At 46.0% G+C, this 13,419-nt stretch overlaps 1 protein-coding gene and 1 pseudogene across 8 annotated transcripts in view; one reads left to right on the forward strand and one right to left on the reverse strand.

Moving 5' to 3' along the window:
* The window catches only part of LOC126285408 (DNA N6-methyl adenine demethylase), a 452,634-nt gene that overhangs the window by 268,471 nt on the left and 170,744 nt on the right, over positions 1–13,419 (reverse strand). The window lies entirely within an intron of this gene.
* Positions 10,308–10,425, forward strand: LOC126285550 (5S ribosomal RNA; annotated as a pseudogene).

Here is a 13,419-nt window from a genome sequence, read left to right on the forward strand (position 1 = left end):
TTTCATTTTGACGGTGAATCCAAGGAAGCGTGAAATAAAGTAGGAAAGGACGCGCTCAGGCTCTTCATGCGGTCTTATCGCAATCTTCTCTGCAATCTTCCAGACAACGCCCCCATAAAAACTGCAGAATGAGGCAGAACACTATTTCGAGACACACTCGGTGGCGGCGGCAGTAGTTAACGTCAGTCACATCAGGTGAGACAGTGCTCCTATTGTAGTCTCCATCCCCTTCAAATACAGCCACCTCCATACGAAGATACCGGCGACGTGCCGAACAGTACAGCCTTACGTATAGCAGGCGCTGTGTGCTCAGACTTTGCCTCTTGTCGCCACTCTCACCTCACCATTTATAGGAACGAAAGAAATTTCAAAACCGGTTCGACAAAGAGCTGAGCTACAGTAGTTATGAAACCACTTGATGAGTACGTGAAATTCGACGTCTGACCATTGCTTCCTTTTGTAGCTGAGGATTTGTTGTTTATCCTGGTCGCGCTTCTCTAGAAACTATCGAAGTATTTGCTTCTTCGAGATGTATTTGCACATTTTGCATTTCATGATATAGGCAGAAATAGTGCTAGGCAGAAATAGTGCTGTGGCTTTGCCCAGATATCTGGTCCCATAATTTTCAAGGCCTTCCAGCGCCTCATGTTTCTTCTATGTAGGCTTATAGTAGCTTATACAGTTTTGACTTGTTTATCCCGCCGGAATGATGTTTCCAGTTGCATACTTTCGTTTATATTTGTCTCAGTCCAGAAAATGTCTATTATCTCCTATAAATATCACGTAAAATATCTGAAACTCACGCATGGTAACGATCTCTGTAGTGTCTCTAAGTGAGCTTGAAACGGGTGATATTTACCCTTGCCCGAAAAAGCTTCAAATTTATCACATTTTATTTCTACAGCTACAGAAGTCACTGAAATACTCTTTCTTTAGCTGCTTATCAATATATTACGCTCGAAAACTGATCTTTCCCAAGTTGGCATTTCGTCAGAAAAGAACGCAACGAATTTCCCAGAGTGAGAAAGAAGTGGCAGATGAAATATCAGAGTTTTCGACTGTTCGGACAATGTACATGAGGAGTACAATGATGATGATACGTGCGTAATAAGTGAAAGCGATACTGAAATAGGTGTGGAGCTATGTAGTTCATCAGCCTTGTCGGGTAGAGACGATAACGCGCACTTGTCACAAAAACTGGTGTTTCCGCGTTTCGAGCACGTTCGGTGCAATTTACAGGATGCGCATGACAGTGACCTCTTACGTTACGCACATCGATTTGAGCGCGGCACAGGTTACAGTTATTTCAAGGGACGCAGTGGATGACTGCATAATCTCTAACATAGCTACATAACTGGAAAACCAAAGTTAACTAAATTTCAAACATAGCGTCAACTTAACGATGCACAGGAAACTGCAGAATCGGCCCGAAAATTTGTTAACGAGATAAATATAACTTATGCCATCTGTCAGTAAGGAATTTATTTTCAACTCTTACCAATCAGGATTTGAAGCTGAAATGCAGATGAAAGGAACCCTGAAAATTAGATGTACCTTGACAGTTGTATCAAAATCAGCTAACATCAACGCCGTAATTTACTCGTATACAATTATGCTGACTGTTAATCTGGATGTTAAATTGGCTGGAAAATTATCTATTGTGCTAGGGAAGCTGGAGACGCTCTTCCCTCCCTACGATTTTTTCTCATGAGCGTGATCTTGTAATGGCAGTAGCGAATATTTACATCAAAGCAAACAAAAGTGGCAAACTGAGCGTAATACAAGTACAACTAAGGTATGAGCATTGCTTTTACCCAATAGCTGGTCAAAATAACTTGCTTTTGCTTGAGTCCTGGTTTGCATATAAAAATAATACTCCATTAGACCTAACTCTCCCTTTTGAAAAGTAAAAATAATACTCTATTACAGCAACCTTTCCCTCTTGAAAAGTGTATCACATTGCAGTTCATGTCATATGGAACCATTGGACAAATTCAGACCCTAATTTTGTTTTACCCCTGCCAATAAAACATGTTTTGCACCATCTGCATCTACACCTTAAAAGACAGCCAGTTTCACGATAAGCTCCACGACAGACTATTTCGCATTCGGTTGCATGTCCTCACATTCCGTAAGTTCTGATCACCCAGTTACGCCAAAATGATTCTATATACTTTTTCGGGTGGATACCTCGCTTAATGTCCTGCACTCCCAAAGAGCTCTCCTTCGATCTTAATTATGCGAACCTTTGTGACAACTGTGGCACGCCAGTTTTAATTCGGTGTTCGCGGTACACGTTAATGGTTTGTTTTGAACATTTTTTGGATGTCGATGATATCCATTTTATGAAGAGTAATACATACACCCCAATTACTCATTTTCTGTCGCTATCCTAATGCACTTGGTGAACCATTAGCGCCTAATATTTTTTCCTGTCATAACTGTTAACACAACACTTTCAAATGAGCCTTACTAAATATTGAACATGCATCCTCGTACTCGAGATGTTTGCCGTAAACAACGGAAAGCAAGCTGTATGATACGGGAAGGAACATACTGAAATAAATGAATTAAACTGAGGGTTGAGAATTACTGTTGTAGACTAAAAACAAATGCTGCGATTGTAAGACAGAGATTGCCAGGGAGCATGACGCGAAACGTGAGTCTGGACATTCGCCCTGGCTTTGTTGGCTGTTGTCCGGAAGAAGGAGGGCGGCCAAAAAGCGAGGAAGGGAGGCAGCCAGGAACATGTGTACGGCAGCCCATAAAACGGCGCGTGTTCGCTAGCGGGCCACGCCGGCGTAAAAAAACAGCAGCCAGACCGCCGCGCCGCGCCGCGCCGCTCGTAACCCGAGAAGGGCGCGCCCGCACCAATCGTTCCCGCAAAAAGAGCGATTGGCGAGCGCCGAAAGGCCGCTCCTGGATGACGAGCCATTAAACACGCCCGTAAAAGCCCATAAGCAGTGCCACAGCCGTATTACAACGCCTCTTCCGGGCCTGCGCTATTACACTGTTTGCTTTTAGCACTGCCCTTTTCTTCCAAAATACGACAATCGTTTTGGTGCAACATTCGCTTCATCCATTCACGTCTAGGATACTATCGTGAATCAATAAGGCGTGCTTTCATGGTTATTGAAAAAAAAAACAGAAATATTAAACTGATGCAATGTCTGCTACCAATTTTGCGTTCTGTGTGTTTTGCACTGTACTCTGTGTCTTGTACGAGCTGTACTGAAAATTGTGAGCCGAGCTTCAGAGGTGAGACTCTTCGAAGAACACAAAAGGAAAGGAAGAGTTTAACGCTCCATCAACGTCGAGATTACGCGAGATGGAGTACAGGCGTCACAAGATGAGGAAGAAAATCGGGCTCGGCATTGTAAAGGATACACCTCAGCATTCAGCTGTAGAGATATACGACAACCGCGTAAAATATAAATCAGGATAGCCGTATGTAGATTTGAACCGTGTCCTTCCTTCTGTACCCCCTGTACAATCTACTGCGTACTAAATCAATGTCTTGGTGACAGCGCTAAATCTGGAGCCAATTTCCTGTTAGTTTCGCGAGCTCTGTCGCTCGTCAGGTTTAGAGAGATACAGCAACACAAAATAGCAAAATAAATAATAATGCTAATGTAAGCAGTTTTAAACAACATAAACAAGAACAAGATTCCTGTTATACGTGGGGGGATCTGTACTTTCGAACATGAAAGAACAGACGCCACACAGTCATGATTCCGCAGCCGAATGTATACATGACGAAAGAGAACTACTGACATCAGCCGCATGAGAGCATTGAAATAATTCATTGGCAACAAGTGAAAATTTGTGCCGAACAGGGACTCGAAACCGCACCTCCCGCTTTAAGCGAGTGGTCTCCTAAACCGTTTCGGCTATCTGAGCACTTTTTCCGTCCAACCGAAATTTCCCTTAATTGGCTCACACTATTGCCGTAGCGCCTCCCTGCCCGTTTTCTTCATTGCTCGCAATATCCCACATGATTCCCGCAAGAGGTCGGGACTAAGGTGCATCAGCACTGATGGTATAAAATGCCGACAAGTCTTAGGTATTACTAATATATGGCCAGCTTCTGTTTTTTCAGACATGTCAGACAGAACGGACACCACACACGGCTCACATCAATTTCAGTGCGGATGCACACTACGTCCGAACTCTTGCGAGACTCGGCCAAAAGCTGCGAGCAAAGGGGATAATGGACAGTGGACGCTACTAGTGCTCGACAAATTGAGAATTTGGGCCGGATGGGAAGCGTGTCCAGATGGGCGAGGCACCAAACTGCTGATCCATGTCATCCATGTTCTATTCTTGGTGTGGCTTTCTTTATCATTCGATGTTTTTTCGTGAAAAAAAAAAGCGGTTAAGGTATTAGGCTACCAACCAGCTGGTCTGCGTTCGAATCTTGGTCGTGACTTTTCTTCATTCAATATCTTTTCGGTGCATCTGGTAATATTCTGACAATCAGGATACTTATCGTTTCCAGTTTAAAAACAGGCAGTTAAGGCGATAGCTCGTGTAAAGTGGGAGATCCTGGTTCGAGTCCCATTCGGCACAAAATTTAACTTGTTACCACTGAATTTATATCAATGTCTTCGTTTCTCTTAAAATCTTCTATTCTGTGTTTGTGTTAACTCTTTATGGTGTACTTTTCAGTTCTAGATTAATACTTCCAGATACACTTAAGTCTACATAAATGTTAATTAATTTCTCTTTTTCAGAAACGCTTTTCTTGCTATTGCCAGTCTGCATTTTATATTATCTCTACTTCGGGCTGCCGCGCGGAGTGGCCACCCGGTTTAGGGCGCCACGTCACGGATTGCGCGGCCCCTCCCGTCGGAATTTCGAGACCTCCCTCGGGCGCGCGCGCGCGCGCGCGCGAGCGTGTGTGTGTGTGTGTGTGTGTGTGTGTGTGTGTGTGTGTGTGTGTATGTCTGTGTGTGTATGTGTTGTTGTTGTTAGTTTAAGCAGTGTGTAAGTCTAGGGACCGGATACCTCAGCAGTTTAGTCCCTTAGGAATTCACGCACATTTGAACGCTTTTTGGACTTCGGGCATAGTCAATCACTTTGCTCCCCAAATAGCGTAAGATTTCTACAACTTTCACTCTCCCATATTCGCTGCATACTTTTTTTGGACGTATGCAATCGTTTAGCGTTTTAAGGTGCCACAACAGTAGCGCACGATGAAATGTCGTGGCAAAGCAACTACTAACGTTCGACGAAAGAAAGAGTGAACTCCCTAATACGCTGGAAGCTGTCATATGCCCCACAACTATAAATGTCTATTGAGCGGATTACAAGCCAAGATACGACCTAGTTGCCGCCTAGATGGTAGTTCACTACTTGTGTAACAGGATCGGAGTTATCTGAGGGGTAATCCTAACAGCTCGAATAACAACATTCTGGAGGTAAGATAACTAGACTCGGAAACACACGCCGTTGGGCAGTAGCCAGGAAAGCGAAGCAAGACTGTCGAACACTAGAGACGCAAATATCTGTGCTCGCGCTGGCCGTTGGACAATAAGCAGAAAAACACGACCGAAAGTCGCACGTTGCAAGCGCGCAGGCACATTATTACAGCAATTTTGCGCCACGAAACTGTCCAGCCCTTGTGCTGAATAATTAGACGGCCATCCAACCAATAGGAAAGTGAGGAGGAAGGAATTTGTGCAGTTGGCGCGTGCGTCCGGTAACGGGCCGCCATATGGTCTGTCCGTTTGGCGGCGGCGCCGAAACTAATTGCGCCGGAAGCGGCTCCATTTGCCTTCCCACAAGCTTGCACTCGGGGAACCCCCGCACTCTAAGGCTTCTGTAGGCGCTGGGCGTACTGGCGGGAGCACTACGGACGACGTAAATCGTCAACAATCCAGCAAAACACGTGTGTCTCATCTGTACAGTACATACTGCATTTTCGGTTCAATAGCACAGGGGAAATACCGCAATGCCAGGGAACAACAAAACAGATATCACATCGTCGATTCCTTCCAGACAGTAGCAGTTCTGCCGCTACAGATTTCAAACTGGACTTGAGAACGGTGGTGTGGCATTCCAAAGGATCAAACAGCTACGAGGTAAATTCTCGTGGGAGGTTTGATTACGGACCTACCCTCGAAACTAACACTCAGTCCCACATTTTGATTACCGTGTTTGCAGTGGATAGTATCTTACAGGAAGACAATGGCCATCTAGATGTATACGCAGTTACTGGAATAACACATGTAGATTTCAAAATATTTCCGTAGCAGTCGAGATACCCCGAATCATATCCAACGTTGACATTTCTGGGAACGCCGAGTTCATCGTTATCGCTGGGTGGATAGTCCCGTCACCCGTCCTTCATCAGCTGCAGCTTCACACAGCATGTCTCGAGCGAAATATCTTTGGAGACCTGTCGCCACGAGAATTGGTTACGTACAACTCATTATTCCGCTACGCTTGCTGCAAACAGCGGTTGTTCTGAGTATTATGTATTTAGTTGTATTTCATACGAGCGCTAACATTTTCACATTGTTATTAGAGTCTTAAAGGAAATTGAACGGCAAAATCCGAAGAAAGGTTACACTGATCTCGAAATCTTATTCAGTAAATTTAGAACAGCAGTATTGGGGGATTTACCTGCGCTTCTTCCGCTGCGACCACCGTACACTGTCTAATCAAACGTATACGGACACTCCTATGCAATACGCAATTGATCACTATGTCAACAGAGGTGGGGAGTGCGTTGTCGTCAGTAGAGAAGCATAAATGGTAAAATGGTTATGTCAGGAGTGCTCAATGAAATCGAGCGTCGACTATTTTGGATGTCACCTAAAAAAAAAAAAAATCTGGGACATTCCAACCATTTTAAAGCTGTCGAAGTCAACTGCTGGTAATCTGATCGTGAAGTGAAAACGCGGAGGAACAGCCACAACTAGACCAAGAGCAGACGGACCTCACGTACTGACGAACAGGAACCGTCGATCATTGGGGAAGATGGTTCTAAAAAATCGCTAAAAATCAGCGGAAGGAAACACTCCTGAGTTCCAAAGTGCTACCAGCAGTCCAACTAGCACCATGACTGTGCGTACGAAGTTGAAAGGTGCGGGATACAACGTTCCAGCAGCTACTCGGAAGCACACTTGTGTAGTCAGTGCTAAGCGACGCTTGCGGGGCCTAAAGAGAGACGCCATTGGACAGTGCATTACTGGAAACGAGTCGGATTTGGCGTGATGAGTCATGTTGTACCCTGTGGAATTCAAAGGAGGGGTTCGGCTTTGGCGAGTGCCTGAGAACGTTTCCTGCCATCATCTGTGGTGCCAACAGCGAATTACGGAGCAGGTGATGTTATGGTGTAGGGGTGCTTTTCTTGATTAGGATGTGGTCCCCTTATTTCTCTATGAAATTGCTAAATGCGGAAGGATATGAAAACATGTTATAGCATTGGTCACTGGGCGCAGTAGTGGAACAATTCAGAGACGATAATTCTTTGTATCAGCATGACAGCGCACTCTTGTCATAATGCAGCATCTGTGACGCGCTGATTTTGACAAAAGCATCCCTGAAGTGGATTGGCCAGCCCAACGTCACGATTGAAACCCAATGGAATATCTTAGTAATGAGTCAGAACGTGGACCTCACTCCATACCCGAGCGACCAACATCACTACTTTCTCTGGTTTCGGCTCCTGGGGAAGAATGAGCTGCCATTCCTCAACATGCATTAGGACATCTCATTGAAAGCGTTCCAAGAAGAGCTGAAGTCGTTATAGAGGCGATGGGTGGACAAAGCTCATAGTAATGTCCAGCAACAGGTGTCCGGAGACTTTTGATATAACTCATTGGGATCACTGTGATAAGAGACGTTAGGACGCGTACAGAGATACATGCACGGCGATTTTATGTCCTCCTGCATTCGCTTACTTATGCAGAGGTGGCTCTACTTGCACAGGACAGCCTGGTGTGTAGAGCTGTATCAAACCGGTCTACGGACCTGAGCCGGCCACTGTGGCCGAGCGGTTGTAGGCACTTCAGTCCGGAAACGCGCTGCTCCGACGCTCGCAGGTTCGAATCCTGCCTCGGGCATGAATGTGTGTGCCGTCCTTAGGTTAGTTAGGTATAAGCAGTTCTAAGTCTAGGGGACTGATGACCTCAGATGTTAAGTCCCATAGTGCTTACAGCCATTGAAGATCGGATCAACAGTATTTTACGCAGTGCACAGGTAAATGTATTTCTCAAATGGCCTTCATTATTCATACGCCCTAGATTAGAGCCAACCGCTCTCGCATATTAAAGAGTGTCATTATCCTTTTGTGGAATGCAAAACGACTAACGTCCTTGTCGCACAGTCAGAACGTGCTAGCAGTTCGACAGTTGCCAATCGCTTGGTTAGAGCGAACACTCCGGAGGTGGCGGACAGGCGGAATTCCGGCGGCGGCAGCAGCGACAGACGGAGCGGCCAGAGCATGCTGTGGGGCCGGAACTGCGCGTCGTCTACCCCCCGCCCCCTCCACCCGCTGAAGCTGTCTGGAGTCTGGAGTCCACACGTGTGCAACCTCTTCTCTGTCTGCTGGCATCTCAACACCACACAACCACAAATGCGAGTGCTCCATTCCTCCTCTTGACCTTGAATGCCGCACGGGGCATAACAGCGTAAATCCAAAGCTCGCCTCAGTACGAAGATTGGACTGAACAGCACAGTGCTTTACTAGTTATGGCCCTATGGGTGGTGAGATACTTTTGCCTCTCTCCGGCCTAGCCAATTACAGACGGAACGTACAGTCTGACGTGGACTCCAAATCCTAGCGCAGGTCGGCATTTTTTACACACATGTATCACCACTAGCCCCCCACCCCACTTCCTCACAGCACTGAAACCAAAAAACTCAGTTTTAAGAACACCTACTTTTTAATGCTCTTAATGTTTATGGCGTCATATCTCCCGAACTACGCGTCGAGGAATGATTTCATTTTGCAGGCACATTCAGTGACACGTGTGGATCTTCTCTGCTCAATGTGTTGCGAATCGAATTACAGTAAAGACACAAACTGAAATGTTATGTCTGATGCTGAAGTTTTACCGCAAGAAATAAACTTGTTTCCTTTCATTATTTTGTGGAGGAATATTAGCGAGAAAAAGTTTGAAATCATATGTAAAGTTTGTTGGAAGTCACCAAGTGCTATCACTGTCAAATACTGGATGAATGTAGTCTGGATAATTTGCGCGCCACGGTTTACACTGCCTCAAAACACACACACACACACACACACACACACACACACACACAGTTTCTAACTTTAATACTTGACTTTGCCGCGCGGGGTAGCCTTGCAGTCTAAGGCGTCGTGTCAGAGTTCGCGCGGCCTTCCCCGTCGGAGGTTCAAGTCCTCCCTTGGGCATAGGTGCGTGTGTGTGTGTTTTGTCCTTAGCGTAAGTTAAAGTCAGATTAAGCCTAGGGACCGACGACCTCAGCAGTTTGGTCCCATAGTCCTTACCACAAATTTTCAAATTACTTACTGTGTTAAATCTTTAACGTAAGATTATACGTCTTAACGAATAGATTATGACAGAATTTTAAATCTTTAAGATCGGTGGTTTGTGGTCAGTGAAATGTACGCTATAGGGCCTCTGGCTCAGAGCTGTTCTTGAAGTAATCGATTTACAACAATTCGTAGTGTCACTGACGTGCCAACTGTTGCTCAAATTGCTGCAGATGCAGTAAAACGCATAAGAGCCTTACACCGAATACCATTCTCATCCCTCTCGGTAGTGCCACGTGGCCGTCCGGAGTCCGGTCTTCTTGCGACTGTACGTTCTCGTGACTACCCTGCAGAAGCCGTTTACAGTGGCTACATTCCTGTCAAGGCTTTCTACAATACTGCAGAAGGAACATCCACCTTTTCGTAGACCTATTACACGACCTTGCTCAAACTCATCGAGGTGCTGATAGTGGCGTCCAATGTCAAACGTAACTAACGCTCACGAACATTACAGCGTGTATTTAAAGCAAGCCTGGTTGGCATCCGGATAGTGACGCTACTAGCAACTCTCTTATGCGGCCGGCACAAAATTTGAATAGATATCGTCTTTCAGATGCAGAAAAACGCTTATCAACTTTCTATATGTTGAGATTTTTTTTTCGCCAGTTTATTTCAGGCATATTTTTTAGTGTATCATTTGCGCCACAACGTTATGCGGTGATGGTAACCAGCATGCTTCCTTTCGGTCTGGTTTTAAATCGTATGCCCGAAAACCGGAAGGTAGAGGGAGCCACTCCCGGTCAGACCGTAGAATATTTCAGTTTGCCTTTAAACTAGCTAGGGCAACGGCCTTGCCGCAGTGGTTACACCGGTTCCCGTGAGATCACCGAAGTTAAGCGCTGTCGGGCGTGGTCGGCACTTGGATAGGTGACCATCCAGGCCGCCATGCGCTGTTGCCATTTTCGGGGTGCATTCAGCCTCGTGATGCCAATTGAGGAGCTACTCGTCCGATTAGTAGCGGCTTCGGTCAAGAATACCATCATAACGACCGGGAGAGCGGTGTGCGGACCCCACGCCCCCCCCCCCCCTCCCCTATCCGCATCCTCCCTGAGGATGACACGGTGGTCGGACGGTCCCGGTAGGTCACTCGTGACCTGAAGACGGAGTGCTTTAAACTAGCTAGGAACGACTCGTAGTGCGGATTGCACGTCAAGCTGCAGGTCTCTCCAACAGAATTAAACGACTAGATTAGGGACACGCAAGTCGCCAAAATGGCATCCATTTCAAAGACTTGCGCTTGGCCATTGATCCACACGGAATTAGTGTTGTTATAATCAGTAAAATGACTGGAGAAGTCGCGTGCAGCGGCGGAGAGCGACGCGAATAAATGGTGATTGGCACCGAGAGCAGACGAGTGGTCGCGACGCAGCCCTCCCTGCCCCCTGGAGCGTTTTATGGTGTGGCGGGCCTGAAGGGTAAAGAGAGCACTGGCTGGATAACAAGCCGTGGCGAGGCTGAAGAGCAGCGCGCGAAGCCCTCTGGCGTGGGCCAAGCGGCGCGGCCACTGCCTCCGTCTCTGCTGTGTACAAACAGGCGGTGAGGGGCCGACCCTGACACTGCGGATTACTGGCCCTCTACGGCCTCCCGGCTAAGAGCCGTCTCATTACTTCCGTCCCACTGCCTCCTCCCTCTTCTGTCTCAGCGTGGCCTGATCCTTTACTATAGCGTACATAGCTACGTGGCCGTTAACTTCTAGGAAATCCACCGCATCCATCTACGCCACCCACGTATTATTGCTGTGCCAGAGATGCGCTCATCCGCTTGCAAGTTGCCACGTCAGCTCAGTACGTAGCAGCCGCCAAAATTTTCGCAGCCGCCGAAATTTTCACGTCAGGTAGCGACCTGCGAATAGACAGAAAAAGATTTCCACATTCCTGTCCGTTGCGTACCCAGGAAAAAGTGTTTCTTAAAAGCTGTTTATTTATGTAACGGATAAACTAACTCGTTTTTACAAAACACCACGAGCTAGTAATTAACAAACCGTTATTTGCTACCACTTTCAATATGCCCGATCATCATCAGCAGTGTAACAATTGTGCGACTGTTAACAACAACTCCCACAGCTGTGTTTCAGGCACGTTTGTTTTGCCTCAACCGATTTTGTTCTAAATGAACATGTTCCGGTAACAGCGAAAATTCACCAACAGTGTTTGTAACTAATTAGAGAATTTTCTGTGTCACCTGAAAATGTACGTTTGGAACGAAACCAACTGTGACGTAATAAACACACATGAAATACAGCTGTGGATTTTTATTAAATTTTATATATTCAGTTGTGGAGGCACAAAATAATGAAGAATGTAAACACTGTTATTGCATCCCATATGGTGTCATTGCTGAAGTTGCTTCAGAATTACAAGAGGCCGTTATGAATAACTGTTGTGAAACTGATAAACTGCATTTATACACTGATATAATCTTGCTATAATTTCATATTCGATGCTGCTCTGTGGAGTGCGCATTGCATATTGATCTTTGTTTATATATATATAAAAAAAGCACTCCGTCTTCACGCCACGAGTGGCCTACCGGGAACATCCGACCGCCGTGTCATCGTCGGTGGAGGAAGCGGATAGGAGGGGCGTGGGGTCAGCACATCGTTCTCCCGGTCTTAAGATGGTATTCTTGACCGAAGCCGCTACTATTCGGTCGAGTAGCTCCTCAATTGGTATCACGAGGCTGAGTGCACCCCGAAAAATGGCAACAACGCATGGCGGGCTGGATGGTCATCCATCCAAGTGCCGACCACGCCCGACCATATTTAACTTCGATGATCCCACGGGAACCGGCGTATCCACTGCGGCAAGGCCGTTGCCGTACTTTGTCTATAACAACCGTTAATTTCATATTTGTTATTGAGGACACAGGAGAAAGAATGCTATATAGCACGCAATAACAAATTTCGCGTTATCGTTTGTCTGGTGACCTTTCCGAATCTTCACTAAAAACAGCAATCATTACTGTTTTTGTTTTGACTGCCTGACCTCAAAGAAAACCACAACACTAAATACATTGTAGTCATGCAAAATAATGTACACTCTATAGAGGGACATTTGCTTGTAGCAACATGCTGAAGGTATGAGTCTCGTAAAACTAAAAGCTCCTGTTAAACGGAACTTACTACGTGAAGTGTTTTCTTTATTTTCTTTTTTTGTTGTACAACAAGATTTAATTCCACCTCTATCTGTTGTTTGCAATGACAATGGAACAGAACGTAAATCATCTAAAAGGTAACAATATTTTTTTGCATTGCTGCTTCTTATCATATTTATTTAGTAAAAGTAGCGTCGTATCGCATACTTGGTTGGGTGACTGCCAGAGGTGCGTTCAGCCGCACAACTGGAAATGTCTGTCTTTCCTTCGCGAAGTAAAAGAGTTATCAACGTTGAGTATAGGTCACCATAATGAGTGTATGTGTGTGTGTGTGTGTGTGTGTGTGTGTGTGTGTGTGTGTGTGTGTGTGTGTGTATGTGTTGTATTATGATGAGAGAAGGTTTTGGGTGAAATCCAGCGACGGCTTACAGCCTATTCCTCTCGAAGAGCACCACGTGGATCGTCCGGCGCAACGTCCTCATCCGACGAATAGATCATAATCGAAGGAGCTACAAGCTCTCATTCCAGGAGAGACTGCGAACAGGTCTGGAATTTAATACAGGGTTTTCATGCAAGGTCTGGTGACCGAGAAGCATACGCCACCACCTCTCCCACACTTAATGGCCAAATACTGGTGGTGAAAATTCCTCTCACCACCTGGACTCGAAGCGGCATACCTCCATGTCGAGCGTCACCGCATAGGCTGTGGAGACGAGCCATCAAATAATCTGCGCTGGTGTTGTACACGTCACGTTGGATGGATGCGCCTTGTTGTTGATGGTGGACGGCGTGGCGCGATC

The sequence above is a fragment of the Schistocerca gregaria genome, chromosome 8, assembly GCF_023897955.1.
Source record: "Schistocerca gregaria isolate iqSchGreg1 chromosome 8, iqSchGreg1.2, whole genome shotgun sequence".
NCBI lineage: Eukaryota > Metazoa > Arthropoda > Insecta > Orthoptera > Acrididae > Schistocerca > Schistocerca gregaria.